This window comes from Hemiscyllium ocellatum, chromosome 48 (genome assembly GCF_020745735.1).
Source record: "Hemiscyllium ocellatum isolate sHemOce1 chromosome 48, sHemOce1.pat.X.cur, whole genome shotgun sequence".
NCBI classification, from domain to species: Eukaryota; Metazoa; Chordata; class Chondrichthyes; order Orectolobiformes; family Hemiscylliidae; genus Hemiscyllium; species Hemiscyllium ocellatum.
Window position 1 is genome coordinate 19026773 of NC_083448.1, and position 22983 is coordinate 19049755.

Sequence of the window (22983 nt, forward strand, 5' to 3'; positions counted from 1 at the left end):
TGGTATCCACTGCACGGAGACAAAAGCTACCCGCAAAATCGCTCCAGCGTCATTGTCGTTTGCAAGTGAGATCCCTATTTCGATACATAACCACCGTTTCCACAACCAATTCCGTCCAGGAACAGCGACACATAACCGAGGGCAAATGCTGAACATGCAACAAGACATCACTGCGAGAGAGGGAAGGGGCCAAATCACCATCAGTGCACATGGTCATTGCTCAGAACTGGCACGTTTTAGGGAAGATTAAAACCCACACCCATTCATTCATCGAGCCTTGCTGACAGTTACTTAAACAAGATGAACTGCTTGTTTTGACCGGGTCAGGCTAATTTCATGAGCCCATGTGTCATTGCCCAATCCAGAATGAGAGATGCTGACACAACTTGGCAATTCTCCTGACTTCAACAGACTGACCACCTTGGACAGCAACCCTGCCCTGCAAGGAAAAGACACTCGAATCATCCTCTCTGCCCCCAGTCCTTCACTATTATATCGGTGTTAGTCTGATACTGACCTCCAAAGTATCATGGCTGTACCATCGGTGACCGTGCCTTGAGAACCACACCCCAGGCTCTAGGTTACCTGTCCACAGGTCTCTCCACCTCCCTGCTCAACACAAGCAGGAGATGCACAGCAACACTACCATAGACACTCACCTCCTAACTCGCCAAATACTGTCCCCAGCGACAAGCCACAAGTCAACAACATAATGGGATACTCCCTTCCTTGCCTGGAATGGATACAGCTCCAGAAACACTCCTAAAGCTGACACCATCCCAGAGAAAGCAGCCCCTGCTCGATTGGCACCACATCTACACACATCCAGTGCCTCCACCAACTCTGCTCAGTAGCAGCAGCATGTACTGTGTACAACATGCACTACAGAAACTGATCCAAGTTACTCAGACTGCAACTTCCCAAATCCACAGCCATTTCCATACAGAAGGAAAAGGGCCGCAGATGGCCAGAAACATCAGCTACAGTACCCCCGCTCCCTGTAATAGCTGCTGCACTGCCTGGCACTCCCCTACTCCTGACCTTCCCACACGGCCCCTTGGTTGCATGGGGAATTAACCCAGAATAAACTGCACATGGCTTCAGGGTGGAGAAACCTGATCAGCATTCTGGAAAGTGAAACCAGAGAGGATTTTCACAACACTTAATGACAGGTTTGAGATAATGGGAAACAGAGAGCCACGACAGCAAGCTCAAGAACACATGGCTCCACAGCTTGGAGAAGTTTCTGTTCCAGAGGCGGGGGGGTAAATAATCCACTCAGTGTCCATTTCCTGGTGGCTGCCATGGTTAATCATGGACACCAGTCAGATCCAGTTGACGTGACTCACTGTGGTTTGCAAACCCTCTGCCTCAGAAGGCAGCCCAGGCAGGATCAATTCGTGTCTTGAGGCTGGAGGTGAATTCACTAACAAAATTAATAGATTAAAAAATGCTAAGACAAGATAGAGATGGCAAATTTAGAACACACCAGCCATGACCTTGCTGAATGGTGGGAAAGAGTCAAGGGGCAGAATGGCGTCCTTTTTCCAGAATTCCTCCATTCAGAAAACAGTCCCAGGTCTATTCTCAAACAACCTATGGGATACTTGTATTTACATAAAGGAAGATTTGGGACCACTGATCAAACATAGGCTCCCTCAACTGGGTATGTTAATGAGGGGAAAGTGCTGTCAACAGGCTAAGGAAATGGAGAGGAGCGAAATGCAAAGCTTTGCAGGAGGTACCTGAAAGCACAGCCACTGCAGAGTAATTACCTTTCATCAAACAGATGGCTGGAAAGCCAATGAGAATACAAAGCTCTGAAGGTTCAGGGGGTTGGAGAATGTGGTGTAGATCAGGAGAGTTGAGACAGTGCAGAGTTCGGAGAACAAGGATGACCACATCAAAAACGGAGCTGGTACATGATGGAGGATCAGTCCAGGTCAGTGAGTATGGTTGTAATGGCAACGAGACAATTCGGTTGTGGAGAACAGAACTGAGATAACCTCAATGCAGGAACCTGTACAAGAGCAGCAGGAAGCTATTCAGCTCTTGGAGCATGCTTCAACATTCAGATGATGGCGGATTTCCTGAACATAGAGAACAGAGTTGCTGCATGGCAACACAGCAAGTCCTCAGGTTCACTCCCAGCCATAACAAGGAGAGACATGGTCAGTGCAGGCACTGATTCGGAGTAAATGGATAACAGTGCAGTGAGGAGAGGTTTGGAAGGTGCTGGTTTCTGTGCAACTAATTTAGAGACTACTTTCAGTCTGAAACCTTGCTTTGCCTCTCTGTGCATCCTGTCATCTGATACAGTAATGTCATTTGCACTAATTAAATACTCAAGCCTGACAACAACTGTTGACAGGGCATCAAATGTCACTTTGAAACAAACCAAGGCCTCAGTGATTGAGTGAACTTGTCCATGACCTGGCCTTGCAGCCAAAAAAAAAAACTGACAAATCACATCAGGAGCTTCTGAAAACATTTCTATGCAAGGAACAACAACCATATTTCAGCATTTCCTCGCCTGACGGACTGAAGATCACATGCAACGATTGAGATCCAAAATACTGGGGTCCTCCAACGACAGTTCAATGAAACCTCTCCCTGTCGTGGAGGGAATTCGGAGCAGGGGTATAGACTGAAGCTACGGGGTAAAGAATGTACAGGATGGGTGAGGAACAATCTTATCACTGGAGGGTGATGGCAATCTGGAATTCGCTGGCTGGAAGGCTGATCCAGGCAGAAATTTTCAGAATGTCGAGTAAGTTTTCAGACATACACTTTCTATGCCAAGGTAGACAAGGCTATGGGCTGACTGCTGGGGAGTGGGATTGGAATAGCAAAGTGGCTGTTTTTGACCAGCACAGACTGAATGTGCTGTACACTACTGACCCAGAACATCTAATCAATCCCCAAACAGGACAATATGGAAATATACACCAAGTCAGGGAGAGACAGTACAAGTTAACACATTTCGCAATGATGCGTTTAAAACAAAGTTTCCAGTTTATGGAACAGTCCAGGCTAACAATGTGCTATATTCCACTCCCCACCCCGAGTGCTGACTGAATTATTATCTTAAACCAGATTTCCTGATTACAGCAGATTTACATCCTTCAGTCTTTTCCAGCCCGATAGGATTCCTTCCGGAGTTTTCAAGTGAGGGATAACGAAAGGAAGACAGAATAAGCCAGGTTCCAGCCACACAGACCAAGTGTGATGGCAGCTGACATGAATGGTCAGGCACCCCCACAGAAACAAGGGACCCCTCACTCCTCCCAAATCCTCAGGCACTGGCTCCACCCCACATGCCAAGGAAGATGTGAAACTCACACACAGAACCTTGGAATAGCAGCAACATATTTTCAGCTCACAGATGACAACACACTGTACTGACTTGTGACAATATACTGACCAGGAAAACCCTGCTGTGGTCTCAGCTCAGCCCTCCCAGAGAGGGCCAGGACAAACTCCATGACAAGAATGACTTCCTTCTTCCCTGCATTTGGTAATTTTCTTTTTAAACATGAATTACTAGACAGGGAGAAGCAAAGGCCCAGGAGTGACAAACAGCTGGAATGGAGTCAGCACAGAAACAGACCCTTCAGTACAACTTGTCCATGCTGACCAGATATCCTAACCTAATCACATTTGCTAGCATTTGGCCCATATCTCTGCAAACCCTTCCTATTTATACAAACATCCAGATGCCTTTTAAACATTGGAATTGTACTAGCCTCCACCACTTCCTCCAGCAGCTCCTTCCAGGTATGCACCACCCTCTGCATGAGAAAGTTACCCCTTTGGTCCCTGTTAATTCTTTCCCATCTCACTGTAAACCCACACCCTCTAGTTCTGGACTCCCCCACTCCAAACCTTAGCTGTTCACTTACTGTTCAAAGTGTCTTTAAAATATTCTAACTGAACCGGCATCCACCACTTTCTCTCAAAGTCCATTCCACACACGAACCACTGTAACAAAAGTTGCCCCCTTCATGGTCTACTGTACATCTGTCCTCTCACCTTAATGTGCTCCCTTGTCTTGAAATCCCCCACCTACAAAGAAGACACCTGCCATTCACTTTATCTGTACCCTGCACTATTTTAGAAGTCTCTACAAGTTCACCTTCCAACCTCCCATGCACCAGGGAAAAAAAAAAGTCCCAGCCTACTGTTACAACTCCAGCCTTGCATACCCAGCAACATCCTGGTAAATCTTTTCTGAACCCTCTCTCATTTAACAAGATATTTTGATTTGATTCATTTATCTATTTTTGTCACATGTACCTCAGTAGAGTGAGAAGTTTTGTTTTGTGTGCAGTGCAGTCCGTATAAAGTGAGGGACAGACTGAAGAATACAATGTTTGGCTGCAGAGAGCATTCCTGGTCCGAAGACAGGGCAACCACAGCTCTGTACTGCACTCCAAAAGGGACCCCACCAACATCAAGTACACACAGTCTGTACGGTGTGATGACTGAGGGTCTGCACTGATAGTGGTCTGGAACTGACAGGAAACCCCAAAACAAATTTCTCTCTCTGCTAGGAATTTGCAAAAGCCGGTGCACACGGCTCTTGGTGACTGGGCCATGAAACTGGCCAGATTCTGGATCAGTGGTGCTGGAAGAGCACAGCAGTTCAGGCCAGTTTACTTTAGTGAAGCTACTCCCCTGTGAGGGAACAACAGCAGCAGCACAGTGTGCTGACACGAAACTGGAAACTAATGGAGAAACACACAGTACCAGGGATAACAGGCACCAATTGCAGAACAGCCACATAGCTGGGTGTGGGAGCCAACTCAGGGGAAATTGACTGCTGCTTTTCCAACAGGGGCTGCAGGTCAATGAGCAAAATGCCTTCTATCCACCTGAAATGGTGAGGGACTCTGGAAGCTGATGTACAAGACAACCTGTTCCTGATCTGGAATAATCAGAACCCATCCAACAAGAATAAAGAGTACATGACACAGTGAAAGCTGGCCATGAAACCATGTCGAATGAATTGAAGACAAAAAGCTGAAACCACAGCAGGAAGGGTAGGGGCCGGATTAACATTTCCCATTTTAGACTGTTCAAAACTCACTCACCCCAAGAGACCAAACATCGCGATAAGCTTGACCAAACTAGCAAGGTGACAAAACCCTCCCATCTGCAAGGCTGTTCGAAGCAGCAACAAAAACAAAGTGCAGGAGAAACCTCAACAGGTCTGGCAGAATCTTTGCAGAGAAAGCAGGGTTAATGTTTCAGGTCCAGGGACCCTTCTATAAACCTAGCAGCAGTTTGGAAAAGATCAAACAGCAAAATGTTTTCCTCCCCAACATCGGTGGGATAGGACAGTGTCAGCTACTCAAGCAGGTCACCTCACTCAGTATCAGACCATCGTCACTGTGACAAATCTAACACAGGGAGCATTCACATCCCTGGCATGTTTTATGGCATAAGTCACATAAATAATTGTAATGCAAACTTGGTTTTAAATCCTGGCATGCAGCTTTCTCACTCGCTCGCTGTCTCAACTGAGCACTCTGACTTTGGAGAGGTTGTGATCATGCTTTCAGGAAAGTCATTTTGGGTGGTTAAAATAAAGTTAGACCTAAATATGCTGAAGACAGGGACTAGTTGTTAAAGGAGTGAGAGCGCGGGTTCACATGGAGCCCAGAAGGAGAGAAGGTAAATATACTGTTTGAGTAATGGTGAACCCGGGAAGGAGACGAGCTGCTGATGGGAACAGGAAGCAGATGCAAAACAGGTATCAAGGTGTTCAGGCCTTAAAACAATTGAACTCAATATTGAGTCCAAGATGGCTGCAGGATCCTGAAGCCCAAAACAAGATGCTATCCTCCCAGCTCGTGCTGAGCTCAAGTGGAGCAATGCAACAAGTCTCAGACCCAGGTGTTGGTCAGGGGACACACACGGTATAAAAGCAAAATTACTGCAGATGCTGCAAGCTGAAACCAAAAGAGAAAATGCTGGAAAATCTCAGCAGGTCTGGCAGCACCTGTAAGGAGAGAAAAGGGCTGATGTTTCAAGTCCAACTGACCCTTTGTCAAAGCTTTGACACACACACACACACACACACACACACACACACACAGTCCTGTGTTGAAGGGGCAAGCAATTGGCAGTTGAGGGTCTTTCCTGTGGCCAGATATGTGTGTGCTGTGTGAAGCAGCCACCCAGACTGAGTTACATCTCCCTGGATGTCCAGCAGAGCACATGGGGAGATTGAGCAGTCCAGGCGTCCACCTGCTAAGCTAGAAACACACACCCACTTCCATGGGGGCAGCAGGTGTATCTCACCTGCAATGCTGGCAAATACAATGGGACAGAAGACTAGCAGGGGGACAGAGAGAAACAGAGAGAGAGAGAGAGAGAAATCAACATTCACTGGTCAAAAAGGAAGGAAAGGTGTCAGGTGTGAAGTCAGCACAGCCCAAGTGCACAGCAGCAAAGTCTAACACAGACAACAAGGGAGTCGCCCTATTTCTGTCCCAGTCACGACAGGAGAAACTGCTGTTTCACAAACTAATCTCCGATCAAACAACCCATCAAGTGCACGGCCAGTGGAGAGAGAAAGGCCAGTTTGCCTGGACTTTGTCCCCCACCTGACTGGGGGAATTCAGTGCCTGCACAAACTCTGCGACTCGCTTCAACCTTTGGGAAACTTACCTGAAACTTTCCGACCGCCGGGACAGCTGGAGAGACGTGATTCTGTGTGTGAGAGAGTGAGGGAGTGAGTTGCTCACTGAATATGGCTGCTGTCTTAAATGAAATGGGCGGAACCAGCCTTAAAGAGCCAACAGGCAGGAGTCAGTGCCAGATCCTGAATGATTCATTCCACTCACGGAAATAACTTGCTGGTCTGTTCCAAACTCAACCTGCAGACAGCTCATTGGACTCACCCACCTTTCAATACAAACCATCATACATTGTCCCACACTGAAATAAAGCCATCTCATTGCAGAAGTAACATTAATTTACTTATATCCCACAGTGGAGTGCTGTGATAATATAAATGTTTTCAGTGTCTATTTGTGTTCTGTGGGAAAAGTTGCTGGTTCTTATCCTGACTGTCACATGCATTTGGTGGTTTTATCTGAGATTGTAACTATATAAACACCTCCATACCTGAATATGTCTTGGAAAAGATGTTTTCAAATGCAAAATGGTGGCTGATACATTTTATATGTAGATTATTTTACTTAAACGATGACAGCATTTTGCAATGATCACTTTACATTTAACATTTTGTCAAGAAGGTTCTAAACATGTCAACACCCATGGCATAATCAGTGATTTTTTTTTATATTTCCATGTAGACCTCACTTGCAGACTCTTTTTGGAAAAATACAGACTGAATATAAATATTATATGAATTAGAAAAAAAAATCTCATCCTGACAGGATGGACCCACACCCACTCTCTGAAGGGCGTCCCACTCAATCCCTCCAGTTCCCATGGGAGTCAGCCCATTAGGGGGAATTGAAAGCTGGCCCCATCATTGGGTTTTAGATTAGACTTAGACTTAGACTTAGAGTGTGGAAACAGGCCCTTCGGCCCAACAAGTCCACACCGACCCACCGAAGCGCAACCCACCCATACCCCTACATTTACCCCTTACCTAACACTACGGGCAATTTAGCATGGCCAATTCACCTGACCCGCACATCTTTGGACAGTGGGAGGAAACCGGAGCACCCGGAGGAAACCCACGCAGACACGGGGAGTACGTGCAAACTCCACACAGTCAGTCGCCTGAGTCGGGAATTGAACCCGGGTCTCTGGTGCTGTGAGGCAGCAGTGCTAACCACTGTGCCACCGTGCCGGTTGTTGTAGCAAATCCACACAGACACCGGGAGGATGTGCAAACCTCCACACAGACCTGTGTGGTCAGAGGTTGGAAATGAACTCAGGTTCACTGGTACTGTGAGGCAGCAGTGCTAACCACTGAGCCACCACCCCACCCTACCATCAGAACTGGGGTTGCTGGAAATCTGAAACAAGAACAGAAATTACAGGTGAAACTCAGCAGGTCTGGCAGCTTGCGTGCAGAGAGACAGCAGAGTTAACATTCTGGGTTGAGTGACCCTTTTTCATGGTCACTGAATCTGACATTTCCGTCTCCAGCAATGCTGCCAGATCCACTGAGTTTCACCAGCAATTCTTATTATTCCACAGTGAGTGTCTCCCTGTCAGCTGAGAAATACTCAGCAGAAGGTGAATTAGGAAGAAGGACATTGAGTAAAAGCACAGTCCCACTGGGTAAGAACTTTCTTTTCCCCACTGCTGGCCAGGGCCTGGCAGGAAGCAGATTCTCAAACAGAAATTGCTCAGTGCTGCAGAATTCCCCGTCATCTCCTGACACTGCCATAAGCAGAACTGAGCAGCGAAATTACAGGGTCACTCAACAAAATCGTCAACATTTTGGGGAGAGAGAAAGTGAGGACTGCAGACGCTGGAGATCAGAGTCGAGAGTGTAGTGCTGGAAAAACGCAGCAGGTCAGGCAGCATCCGAGGAGCAGGAAAATCAACATTTCGGGCAGGAGCCCTTCGTCAGGCATGAGGCTTGTGGGGTGGGGGGAGAGGTGCTGACAGATTAATGGGAGGGGGTTGAGGCTAGAGGATGGTAGGTGGGAATGCAATAGGGAGATGGAGTTGGCGGGGGGTGATGATGGTAGGTCAGAGAGAAGGGTAGAGTGGATAGACGGGAAAGGTGATGGACAGGTCAAGAGGTGATGGACAGACCAAGTTGGAGGCTTGGGACTGGGATAAGGTGGGGGGAGGGGAGATGTGGAAACTGGTGAAGTCAACATTGATGCCCTGGGGTTGGATGGTCCCAAGGTGGAATATGAGGCAATCTTCCTCCAGGCATTGGGTGGTTAGGGGGTGGCGATGGAGGAGGCCCAGGACATGCATGTCCTTGGCAGAGTGGGAGGGAGAGTTGAAATGTTCAGCCATGGGATGGTGGGGATAATTGGTGCGGGTGTCCCAGAGATGTTCTCTGAAACAATCTGCTTGGAGGCGTCCTCTCTTCCCAATGTAGAGGAGACCACATCGGGTGCAACAGATACAGGAAATGACATGTGTGGATGTGCAGGTAAATTTCTGAAAGAAATGGAAGGCTCCTTTGGGGCCTTGGATGGAGGTGAGGAGGGGGAGGTGTGGGCACAGGAGGGTGGGCTGGTGGGGGGGAACGTGGACCTGACAAGGGAGTCACAGAGGGAATAGACGCTCCGAAACACAGATAGGGGTGTGGAGGGAAATATATCTCTGGTGGTGGGGGTGGGGTAGAGAGGGAAGGCAAGATCATGGTGAGATTTGAAAAGTGTCAGAAGTGCTGGAACAACTCCGCAAATACTGGTGAGTTCAGGAGGAGATTCACACTGGCTTCGAAATGTTCCCTCTGTTTGTCCCTCCACAGACTGATTCATGAGGAGTCAAGGGTTTCGAGTCATAGAGTTGTACAGCACATAAGCAGACCCATTGGTCCAACTCACCCATGCTAACACATATTCTACATTCCTCCCATCCCATTTGCCAGCACTTGGCCCATATCCCTTACAACCCTTCCTATTTATATCCCCATCCAGATGGGGAAATGGCAGGAGAACAGGTTGAAGAAACGTATTGGCCATAAGTATATGGTGGGGCAGACTTGATGGGCCAAATGGCTTAATTCTGCTCCTTGTTTATAATCTTAACATTTTTAATATATTTCTCCAGCACTTTCTGCTTTTATTCTGTCATCTACAGACCTTTGCTTTGATGAGGATGAGAGTTGTTCAAGGGCAAGTTTGGGTCAGTGTTCATGTGGTGGGGCGATGGAGCAACGAAGAGAAAGTGAGGTCTGCAGGTGCTGGAGATCAGAGCTGAAAATGTGTTGCTGGAAAAGCGCAGCAGGTCAGGCAGCATCTAAGGAGCAGGAGAATCGACGTTTCGGGCATGAGCCCTTCTTCAGGATTCCTGAACCATCGATTCTCCTGCTCTTTGGATGCTGCCTGACCTGCTGCGTTTTTCCAGCAACACATTTTCAGCTATGGAACAATGAGACTTGTTGCCAAGTCAGACATGGGCAGCAGAGGTTCGGATGGTCTCCAGTTTAGCCACGAGTTTACAATGTGGGAGACCAGCCAGGGATGTGGAGGAATCGTCAAGTTCAGAGGTCACAAAGCCACAAGGGATTCAGGAGCAGGCAGGCTGAAACTGAGTGAAGTTGAGTGAAGACATGGAGATGGAAAGAGTGTCATTGATGCCACCAATCTGAGGGGGCAGTAGCACATTGTGGGGCTAAGTGTGACACCAACACGACTGGGGAGATAACAACTGACCGGTGCCATCACAAAGACAGATACTATTGTCCAAGAACAGCTTTTGGAAGGGGGAACCAGTTGTCCAATATGAAAGTGGAGGGACTTTCATGTGAAGAAAACTCCAAACTGAGTTGGTAACCCTGCTCTGGCATTCCCATGGGTGTATTGTGCTGAAGTTGGCATTACAGTTAGTTCCACTGGCTTGGACCACATTACCAACCGTGCCAATGAGCTGCACAAGTCTATTCAGGATTATCAACACTGTGGGATTATACAGGAATGAAGGAATCACCTGAGCATGACCAGACTGCTTTTATAGATGCCTTTTCTTTCTACTCTTCATTGATGACAACGTTGGAGATGTCAGGGGAAGTGTTGGCTGGTCAAGTGGGTCTTGAAAGAGAATGTCTTGTCTCAGCTGTGGGCCACCATGCTATTAATTCAGATCGCACAGCTCACAGAGACTGGGTAAAGCTGGGTAATTCTTCAGCCCAGTGCCCAGTCCCACTGTCTGGCACATATCACATGTCACAGTGTCACCCAGTTCAGCAACTGACTCCCACAAGACGTCTCTCAGGCAGAAGGCTGGGTTTCCTCCCATCTCTAAAAGACTGGCAGTTCTCCCACGTGCACTTTGTGAATGGTCTGCCTGTAAACAAACAAACAGGGACAATCTATGGGCAATGATTGGGTAAAACTGGCAGTGTGACTGCATGTGTGTACTGACCTCACGCTGCAATATAGTGATGGGTGAAGCAGCTCATACTGTTCCTGCTCTCTACGGCTTGGTTTCTTGGGGATATTCTCCAGACAGAGTGATCTTGTTGAAAATCAGGCCGTGGGGAGTAGGGGTAACATTACAAACTTCATGCAGCATGACATTGCTGTGTCTATCAATGTTAGTGATTCACAAGTGAAAGGTCACAACCACTTCCACCGATCACATTATGACCAGGCGAGCAGAGGTCACTCTCCCTTCTTTCATTCAACCCCTCCAGGATCAATTCCAACAATGGTTAAAAAATGTTCACTTCAATTCGTTTGAGTTAACCAGATCAAAATAGGGATCAAAACAGCCTGTATTCCTGATGAAAGGCTTTTGCCCGAAACGTTGATTTTCCTGCTCCTCGGATGCTGCCTGACCTGCTGTGCTTTTCTAGCACCACTCTAATCCAGACTCCGGTTTCCAGCATCTGCAGTCATTGTTTTTACCCAGATCAAACCAGGGAGCCAGTCCCGAGGTTCTCTCATGTGAAAGGAGAGTGTTATGACCTGTAGGAAGAATAAAACATGACGAGGGACACGCAGATCCAGGTAAGGAACTTGCCAAAGAGAAAGCGTGGATGGAGAGGTATCTGAAATGGGTAGGATGCTCAAGGCTGTTGTGGTTTCCGGTTTCTTTGGACCTTGTGAGAGTGAGAAGTCCGCACTCCAACAGTTCCAGTTTCTGCCTTGTTTTCTCTGTTGATGTTGCTTTTTGGACGCCTTTGGTGTAGCTGTAACGTTGTGTCGAGCAAGGTCTGTAATCGGATTACAGGTCATCCCTTTACTGGCTAGTCAGCTGTCAACTCAGTCACACCATCTGATCATTTTGCAGAGACTTGATATTCACCCTTCGGACACTCCACTCACACTATTTGTATAATCCTTTGATTTCTCTACCGATAAATTCTGTGTCTGTTTGCTTCTGTCTCACTGCACCTGATGAAAGGGGAGTGCTCTGAAAGCTTGTGATTTCAAATAAACCTTTTGGACTCTAACCTGATGTCATGTGCCTTCTGACCCAATGAGGCAAATAGTTGAAAAAAACACAACTTTGAACACTGCAGCAGATTTTGCATTGGTGGGGAAACTGTGTCAATGAGATTTCAAAGCAGGTAAGAAAGAAGAATTTCTTGACTCATAGTGATAATCTTTTGGAACATACTGTCAGTTTGGGTAACAGAGGAATTCCCCAGTGAAGATGGATGCTACAAAGGCAGTGGGCGCATTTCTGAGAGAAGACTTTCTATCGACTCAACCTGATGCCTGCTTCCTCCTATAAATAGAGTTGACAGAGAACAGGCATACAGAGTGAATACAGTACACAGTGTCAAAACAAAGATGACTTCCTCAATATGGGAACATTTTATTTTGTCCATGCCTGACTGAATCTCCACAGTGGCTGTGTGCCAGGTTGTTTGGCCCATATTATTGGGGACCGTCACGTTCAATCTCTTCCTTGTTTGGCAGTGAACTTGATTTGGTTTGAACCCCTCACCCTCTACCCCTCCAGACATGCTGCAATCCTGGTGTAAAATTCCTGCACTCAGGCTGAAACCAATGTCAGCTGGCTCAGCATTCCAAAGAAATAGCTGGCCCCTGATTATTCCTTGCTCCGTTGTGTTTGAAGACATTTGGTTTGGTTGTTGGAACAATGCTGCTCCTCAGGTGAACAGTTGAATCAGCTTGTGAACTCCTGACAAGGAAGATGGCAGGCCCCAGGAGGAGAAGCCTCCATCTTGTTAGCTTGCTCCTGTGCACTCTCTGACAGAATACTGCTCCCCCACGTGTGGATGGAGAGCAGCCAAACAAAATGTTTGCACGTGGTCCTCCGTCAATGTGGACCATCACCTGTGTAATGGCTCCCAGCCTTCTACCTTCTGATAGCTCCTCCAAATGTAGGGGGCAATCTGCATTCAGTACAGCCCAGGGCAGTAGCCTGCGTGTGGAGGCTTTAACCATGGAGAGGCTGCTGGGCTGCAGTCACCTTCTGCTTTAAGCTGACCAGGACACTGCCCTCTGCACACACACAGACATACAGACCAACATACACACCGACACACACACAGAGACACACATGCACAGAAATACACACAGACATACACCGACATACACACACCGACACACAGACATACACACTGACACACCTGCTGCCTCAGATAGGTTGGAAGGATTTACACATTGATACTCATTCTGCTTGGCCATGTGGTGAACACAGTGTCTGTGGCCATCCAATCCTGGAGTGAGATTTCAATGTGCAATCTCTGGCTCAAGTGGGGCCACACTGACCCAGTCTGACACAAGACCTTGTGTATTTTCAGTCCTGTGTGACACTCCACTTCCTGGTGTGCACCTGAGGGGAAGAGCACAAACGGTCTGACCACACTGTTGCCAACACAGTATTGAGCTGAAAATGTGTTGCTGGAAAAGCGCAGCAGGTCAGGCAGCATCCAAGGAGCAGGAGAGCCCTTCTTCAGGAATCTGATTTATCTAATCCTAGTTTGCCTTTGGCTCAGCGAATAACCCTGAGATTATTACCACAGACATTCTCACATTTAATTTTGCTTCTCTCGATCCAAACTCTTTTAGCAGGATCTCCTTCCTCACCCAATCAATGTTCTTGCCACCAGTAATTGACGGTGATGACTGGGTTCCTTCCCTGCCATTCCATGTTCCCCCTCTGCATTGAGAAGATGTGTTTCACCCTGGCATTGGGTGGGGTGGGGAACACTGAACATTCTCCTGTCTTCACCGCGAGATTTTAGCCATTCATTCACTGCTCAGAGCCCCACTCTCTTCATTCGAATAACCCCTGCCCCCTCCCCATGTTTTTCGTTTCATGGGAATTTGAGTATTCAGAAAAAGAAGAAACTCGAGACTTGATCATAAACTGAGGGCCTTATTTCCATTTTGAAGACTGAAAATACTCATCCATCAGCTTTGTTCCCTGCACTTGGATCACCCTGTGTGTTTGCCACATCACCAGACCACCGGCCTCAATCCAGTTGGCCTGTCCATCTCTGCTTTTTCACCTCTGCCGCAAATCGCTTGTTGAAATGACACCATTTTGAGCCTCAGGAATAGAATAAGCCTGATTCAGACACGTACCTATGAACCAGCTTCTTCACCTGAGCAACTCTTGGGAGGCTGGGAAGGTGAGGTAACAGCAGCTGAAGACTTCTCTTCCTTGCTGTGCATAACTCAGCTCCAGCTCCCTGTTGTAACTCACAGTCGGTGCTCAGTTGATGACTTACAAATACAAGACACCCTACCTGAGACACTTGACGATGGTCCAACTTCAGTTTGTTCTTACCCGAGCAGGTCTTTCACCGGACTCCTGAAAAATCTCTCCTTCATCCTGGCAATTCTGGTATTTAAACTGTGACTTCAAACTCAATGCCGACGACGAATGACAGGCTAAATTAGGTCTGGAGAAAGCTGACCCAAATTACCCAACTGCGCATAGACTTCAGTGAGCGGTTAACTCCAGGGTCTCCTCAGGCATTTGCAGCTGGCTCCTTCATTTGAATATGGTGACCGGGAGCTGAAAAACTTAACAAATCTCTGACAGTGGCTTAAACGGTGAATGGATTAGTAAGAAACGTTGCTCACTGCTGAGCCATGTCCACAGATGTGACCATCATGTAAGTAACATTCAATCTCTCACTCACTCACTCACTCAGGTAGAGGTACAAATAAGAGTTGGTGGTCCTATTTAACAGGAGTGTTGACAGTGGGCTTGTCTGTTCAGGGAATGAGACTCAATCCCAGCTTCATGTAACTCCATGTCCCAAGTCTGTTTGGGTGTGTTCTTCCAGAACACTTGAGATGGCTCACGATGTGAGAAGCAGACACTGTTTTAAACCCATAGACAGTTCCACTAAACCAACACATCTTCAGGCACATTCGCTGCAACAATTAACAATTGTTCAAAATCTGCTGGCCTGAAACACCACAGGACCTCAGTCTGTAAATCAACAATGTGCTGGAGTCCGAGTTGCTGGAACTCATGACTACACACACCCACTCATTGTTTACCACTGTCGGATGATTTGTTAAACTTGTATAAATTAATCATTGGAAGAGAAAACTGTAACGTTTTCACTTTTTTTCTGTAATACCAATGGACAAGTAACAGACACAGGACAGTAAATATAATAAGAGGCAGTATGCAAACCTTGAGGTATAATCCATCATTCTCATTCATTGATTCCATCCCATTATTGTCCTCTCATTGGTCTGTCTCATTGCTTCATCATCTCCAATGATCTTCCAGCATCCCAGATTTCCTGAGTTTCTTCTGGAACTGGTTGGGTGAAAACATTTGTGGCCAAGTCTGTGTTTCCTCTTGGTTGGATCAGCAATGGCAAGGTTATTTCCTGGCCAGTTATCTCTGCTCATTCAGGATGCCACCAGCTGCATTTAACCCTTTCACAAGGCCCACCATTGCACTTGGCATGACTGACCCACCTGAAATCCCAAACCCTAACATTCTTATCTTTGGCTTGACACTCCATTGGGTTTCCCCCTCTCAACTTGTGCATTGATCTGGAAAAGGTGGTGGAAATAATTTCGAAAGACGTGACTGAAGCTGTTCGCTGAGATCTCCAACCCTCTCCACTCTGTCTCCTATAATGTGATTCTAGAGAAAGTAAGCATCATTCAGAATCCGAACCCAGTCACATCCTAATCCCTGTGTCAAGCGCCACATTGTCTGTCAGCTTTTTATGATGTTCATTCAAATGTGGAGATTTCAAACTAAGAAAAGGCCTCCTCCTGACACAGCCACACCATTTGATGTCTGACAAAATCAGAAGTCGGCCACCTGACAATGAGCTTTCATGGTAACTGTGCACCATGTAAGGCTGACAGTACATGGGCAGCAATGTGAATGCTGGTACTCTTTCCTTCTCATTGATGGCACTGTTATCTGATTAACTTGTCCATGCCAACAAGGTATATTACATAAATCTAGACCCGTTTGCCAGCATTTGGCCCATATCCTTCCAAACTCTTCCTATTCATATACCCATCCAGATGCCTTTTAAATGCTGTAATTGTACCAGCCTCCACCACTTCCTCTGGCAGCTCATTCCACACACATACCACCCTCTGTGTGAAAACATTGCCCCTTAGATCCCTTTTAAATCTTGCCCCTCTCACCCTCTAGTTCTGGACTCCACCACCCCAGGGAAAAGACCTTGTCTATTTCCCCTATCCATGCGCCTCATGATTTTATGAACCTCTATAAGGTCACCCCTCAGCCTCCGACACTCCAGGGAAAACAGCCTATTCAACCCCTCCCTATAGCCCAAACCCTCCAACCCTGGCAACATCCTTGTAAATCTTTTCTGAACCCTTTCAAGTTTCACAACATCCTTCTGATAGCAGGGAAACCAGAACTGAATGCAATATTCCAAAAGTGGCCGAACCAATGTCCTGTACAGCTGCAACATGACCTCCCAACTCCTGGACTCAATACTGTGACCAAGAAAGGAAAGCATACCCAAATACGTATCCTATCTACTTTCAAGGAGCTAGGAATCTGCACTGCAAGGTCTCTTTGTTCAGCAACACTCCCTAGGACCTTACCACTAAGTGTAAAGGTCCTGCCCAAGCTGAGGCAACCTTTCCCAAAGGAACTAACTGCCTCATAAGCCCACACTGAATATATCTTTGTCAGTGTTAAGCCTGCACAGTTGGCACTCAGATGAGAATCTGACTTATGCCACATCCCAGTGATTGGTAAAACATTCAGTGCTTTGCAAATTACCCAGTGAACAGGAGTCCCTATGTGGATGAGTGGTGCTGGAAGAGCACAGCAGTTCAGGCAGCATCCAAGGAGCAGCGAAATCGACGTTTCGGGCAAAAGCCCTTCATCAGGAATGGTCATTGAACTCATTTGGCCACAGATTTCGCAAGCAAATCTGTGACTTTATCGATTTGTACTCACCTCAGTTTGGGAGCTTCAAGGAATACAGCAACAGGAGGAGGTGGTCACTCAGCCCCTGCTCCTGTTCCACCATGCAGACTTTCACTCAACAGGACAAATGTAACAATGTCAAATTTCACCCAGGCTCCACCCTCCACTCCAACCTGTCACCATCACCCCCTGCCTGCATCGACCTACCGCATTGCCAGCTACCTGCCCCCCCGGTTGCATCCCCCTCTCATGTATCTCTCAGACCCCTTGGAAGCCCCCCACACACCCACATTCCTGATGAAGGGCATACGCCTGTAACGTTGATTCTCCTGCTGCTCAGATACTGCCTGACTGCCTGTGGTTTTTCAGCACCACACTTTTTGACTCAACAATTTAAAGTCCATGTAAAAGATGTAAACTGTTCGTGCAGTATTCATTGCGGTAACTGATTGCAATTTGGCATGCCTGTATTTGTCCTGTTGAGGACAGGTTAAAAATCTTTGGCAGCACCACTGTCTGCAACAAGAGTCGCATTCTGTCCAACAAAGTGACAATTGCAATTCAGACCCACCCACATGACCGTGATCCCGGAACCTGGAACATCCTCATCCAACAAAACATTTTGAATGTTTAATTGCCCTTCAGAATTACAATGTTTTATGTCTGCAGTATCTCCATATGTGTGTGTGTGTGTGTGTGTGTGTGTGTGTATGTGTGTGTGTGTCTGTGCGTGTGTGTGTGTGTCTCTGTGTGTGTGTGTGTATGTGTGTGTGTGTGTGTCTGTGCATGTGTAAGTGTGTGTGTGTGCGTGCATGTGTCTGTGTGTGTGTGTGTCAGTGAGTGTGTGTGTGTGTATGTGTGTGTGTGTGTGTCAGTGAGTGTGTGTCTGTGTGTATATGTGTGTCTGTGTGTCTGTGTGTGTGTCTGTCTGTGTGTATGTGTGTATGTCTGTGTGTATATGTGTGTCTGTGTGTGTGTGTGTGTGTCTGTGCGTGTGTGAGTGTGTGTGTGAGTGTGTATGTGTGTGTCTGTGCATGTGTGAGTGTGTGTGTGTGTGTCAGTGAGTGTGTGTGTCTGTGTGTGTGTCTGTGTGTATATGTGTGTCTGTGTGTATGTGTGTGTGTCTGTGCGTGTGTAAGTGTGTGTGTGTGCATGTGTCTGTGTGTATGTGTGTGCGTCTGTGTATGTGAGTGTGTGTGTGTCAGTGAGTGTGTGTCTGTGTGTCTGTGTGTATGTGTGTGTGTCTGTGCATGTGTGTGTGTGTGTCAGTGAGTGTGTGTGTCTGTGTGTGTGTGTCTGTGTGTATGTGTGTGTCTGTGTGTATGTGTGTGTGTCTGTGCGTGTGTGAGTGTGTGTGTGAGTGTGTATGTGTGTGTGTCTGTGTGTGTGTGTGTAAGTGTGTGTGTGTGTGCATGTGTCTGTGTGTATGTGTGTGTCTGTGTGTATGTGTGTCTGTCTGTGCGTGTGTGAGTGTGTGTGTGTGAGTGTGTATGTGTGTGTGTGTCTGTGCGTGTGAAAGTGTGTGTGTGTGTGCATGTGTCTGTGTGTATGTGTGTGTGTCTGTGTGTGTGTGTCTGTGCGTGCGTGAGTGTGTGTGAGTGTGTATGTGTGTGAGTGTGAGTGTGTGTGTATGTGTGTGTGTGAGTGTGTGTCTGTCTGTGCGTGTGTGAGTGTGTGTGTATGTGTGTGTGTGAGTGTGAGTGTGTATGTGTGTGTCTGTGTGTATGTGTGTGTGTCTGTGCGTGTGTGAGTGTGTGTGAGTGTGAGTGTGTGTGAGTGTGAGTGTGTATGTGTGTGTGAGTGTGTATGTGTGTGTGTCTGTGCGTGTGTGAGTGTGTGTGAGTGTGTGTGCACGTGTGTGAGTGTGTGTGTGAGTGTGTGTGTGTGTGTGTGCATGTGTCTGTGCGTGTGTGAGTGTGTGTGTGTGTGTGTGTGTGTCTGTGCGTGTGTGAGTGTGTGTGTGTGAGTGTGAGTGTGTGTGTGCATGTGTCTGTGTGTGTGTGTGTGTGTGTGTGTGTGTTGACGGTGGGGGCAAGTGTTCCAGATTTCCCCTCCCCTGAGTTCGATGGACCCAAAGCAGACAGTGAAATGGGAAACAGGTCCAACCCTTTTCTGTGATAATGAGCTTGGTCACAGGATACAGCATCCTGGCTGCACTGGTGCCCCAGCTGAATCTCTCTGGGTATGATCCCAGTCCTCACACAAACAATGTCCATGACTTGTGTAACTTTAACAACTTCATTGAGAAGCCATCAGCAGCCTTTGAAGAGCTGCTTCCTGACATCACCCTGAACTGTTTGATTGCCGATTTGTCAGAGGGAAACATTTATCTCCTTCTGCAGCAACTCTTTTAATCATTCTCCCTTCCCCGTCAAACGGCATCCTGAGAATTTTGTACGCTTGACACAAACACCTTTTGAAAAGCACTAATAAATATTTTTGGATATGGTTTGTTTTTGTTGAATGCATTGGAAATCAACCAGAAGTGAGCAACGCATCTGGCTTTGAAAACAAAGTACACGAAGAAGCTTTGAAAGGAAATTAATTCTGCTGAATAAGTGCCTGTCAAAAAGAAGTAGGAAGGAAAGAGAGTGATCTTGGCTGCTTACTCTGTCGTCAGCAGCAAGATGAATCATTTCAAATAAGGAACTCGGCTTTCCCGGGATGAGTGGTCGAATAACAAAGACGAACCAGCTGAAACTCGTGCTGTTCAGGTTCCTTCTTCAACTACACTCTACTCATATCAGTTACTAGTGACATTTCTCAACTCAGGATCTCCTCTTTGCTGTGTGGCTTCAATTACTTTGCACAAATTGTTGGCTATCTCAAATGCTTCAGGCATCAAAACCAAGCCGATGTTCACAGGACAGGCTGTGACCAGGTTGGCAGAGGTTTCAGTGGGAGTACTGGCAAGGGTAGACTGGGAACAACCTCCACTGCCATGGCAACTTTAACACAGTGTCATCCTGCCTCACCAAGTTACTGAGCAACACATGATACTGAGCCATGTCACCACCTCTGGGATGATCAACCTCAGCTCAGAATAGGTCATCAAAGTTTGGGAGAAGATTTGTAGCTCAGGTGCTCGTTGTTGTGGTTCTGTTCGCCGAGCTGGGAATTTGTGTTGCAGACGTTGCGTCCCCTGTCTAGGTGACATCCTCAGTGCTTGGGAGCCTCCTGTGAAGCGCTTCTGTGACCTTTCCTCCGGCATTTATAGTGGTCAGAGTAGGTCAGGCCACTGACTGAACTTCATTCATTACCCCTGGCTTGTTCTCCCTTCACCAGCTAACAACCAGGGGAGCTGAGTATGTCCAACAACATCAGACTCTCAGAGTTTATAAAGACAGCAATTGATTTCATTGGACAAATAGCACAGAAAAATACCATTTGGCCCAACCAGTCCATGTTGGTGTTTGTGCTCTGTTTCAGCCTCCTCCAGTGTTTATCACCTCAATCTATCATCATCTCCAAAGTTTGTGAGAAGATTTGTAGCTCGGGTGATCATTGTTCCCATGTAAGGACTGCGCAAAACACTACATAGGACAGACAGGAAGACAGCTAACAATCTGCATCCGTGAACACCAACTAGCCACGAAACGACACGACTAGCTATCCTTAGTAGCCATACGCTCAGATGACAAGCAACATGAATTCGATTGGGACAACACTGCTATTATAGGACAAGCCAAACAGAGAACAGCCAGGGAATTCCTAGAGGCATGGCACTCATCCACAGATTCAATCAATAAGCACATCGACCTGGACCCAATATATCGGCCACTGCAGCGGACAGCTGGAACTGACAACCGGAAGTGGCAGATTCAAACCACTATAAATGCCGGAGGAAAGATCACAGAAGTGCTTCACAGGAGGCTCCCAAGCACTGAGGATGTCACCTAGACAGGGGACGAAACGTCTGCAACACAATCTCCCAACTCGGCGAACAGAACCACAACCGATTATCATATCCATTGATTTCCTTCTCTCTCACCCTCTCTGCACAGATTCCCCTGATCCGCATCAATACAATTCACTTCAGCCACTCCCAGGAGAAAATCAGAACTTGCTGGAGAAACTCCACAGGTCTGGCAGCATCTATAGACAGAAAGCACAGTCAATGTTTTGGGATCAGTGACCCTTATTCAGAACCTAGTGCTTGCAGGCTTTCCATGCTCAGCACTCACCCGGGGAAACTGTTTCCTCTGAATCCCCTGCTGGACTTTTATTGGTGATCATTTTGCATTGACTGCTGGGAATCACTGTGGAACGATCACAAGCAGGGTCTGGGACCCTCTGTCAGATGCCCAAGCAAGCTAATAGATGTCGATCAACTGTTTCTTATTCATTCATGGGACGGGAGTGTTGCTGTCGAGGCCGTCCTTCATTACCCAGAGGGCAGTTAAATGTCAATCACTCAGCGGTGACATGTAGGCCAGACCAGGTAAGGATGGCAGATTTCCTTCTGGAAGGGCACTAGTGAACCAGGTGGGAATTTCCTGACAATCTATTCATGGTCATCATTACTCTCTTCATTCCTTTCTTTTTTAAATTGAATTCAAATTTGACTGTTGGTCACTGGATCAAATCCTGAAGGAGATAGGCAGTGGCCTTATGGGATTATCGATGGATTATTCACCTGGACATCCAGGTAATGTTCCAGGGACCTCAAATCGAAGCCTGCCATGGCAGATGGTGGAATTTTAACTCACTAATAATCTGGAACCATGAATCAAATGATGACTGAGAATTGATTTTGGGGAAAATCCCGTGTGGTTCACTCATGCCCTTGAGGGAAGGAAATCTGCCATCCTTACCTGGTCTGGCCTACATGTGACTCCAGATCCTCGGCAAAGTGTTCAAATCTCAACTACCCCCCAGGAAATTCGTGATGGGCAATAAATCCTGGCCCAGTCCCAGGAGTGAAGTTTTAAAAACTTAGACCGTTTTAAAGAGTTCAATCTGGTTACCTCTCAGTCTTCTGTTTTTTTTTGAGAGCAAGTTGACCACAGCCTGTCAGTCCTTTCCCAAAATGGATACCTATTTCTGGTGTTTACTCTGTAGCTTCTGTGATGTCTCGACATCCTTTTACCATTAAGGCAGCCAGCACTGCACAGTCTTCAAAGATCCAGTTTGAAAGTTTGTCCTGCCTGCTTTCCAACGCCAACAGTAACACTTTCTGTCTTGTTTAGATTTCCAAGGTCTCACCAGCCTGCGATTGTATTCCGAGATTCCTTGCCTGTGTTTGTTTTTCCCCGAGCCCTTCACTCGCCCCAACACGGGGAGATGATTCAGGTCAGTGACACCTCCTCAGGGTAAAAGCAGGTACTTTTAAAATTGTGCAGAAGGAGAGTATGTAGTGAGATTTAAATTCAGAGCTGTCAATGAAACACCTCCCCCCACCACCATCATCACAGAGTGAGCGCTGTTTGGAAAAGTAAACACAAGCAATCCATTAAAATACAGCGACAGTGTGTGTGAGGGCGGTGAAGATCTGAAACATGAACAGAAATAGCTGGGGAACCTCAGCAAGTCTGGCAGAATGTGGGGAGAGAAAGCGGAGCCAATGTTTGGACTCCTATCAGCTTTCTTCAGAACAAAATTCATGACAAATCCCCTCCTGCATTCACAGTCAATCCAGGCAATTCCCTCTTTGCTGGGCAAACATTCACTGAGAATTGAGGTGGGTCCAATCTCATTTAACAGTGTCAGCCTTTAGAGTGTTGAATGGCCTCATCCAATAGCTTGTCAATGGCTGACAGATAATATGTGCAGTTTCCTGAAATATGTGCAGCATGGTGCAGGGAGAACCCAGGGTCTTGGCCATGCTCAGGTATCCATCTCGGGTGATCACTATCAGGGGAGCTGTCCCAACTCTCGAGCAGGATGGGGTCTGTGGTCAGCTGTGTGGGCCCAGGGCTCTCACTGCTGGGGAGCTGGGCACATCTCAGTCAGAACTCTGTTCTCTCACTGTGCCCGGGACTG

At 47.1% G+C, this 22983-nt stretch overlaps 1 protein-coding gene across 1 annotated transcript in view; it reads right to left on the reverse strand.

The window, feature by feature from the left end:
• anxa4 (annexin A4) overlaps positions 1-6787 on the reverse strand; it is a 47124-nt gene extending 40337 nt beyond the window's left edge. The window contains exon 1 of the mRNA XM_060856347.1: positions 6676-6787. The gene's annotated coding sequence lies outside the window, so the exon portion shown is untranslated. The remainder of the gene's footprint in view (positions 1-6675) is intronic.
• Positions 6788-22983: the final 16196 nt, after the last annotated feature.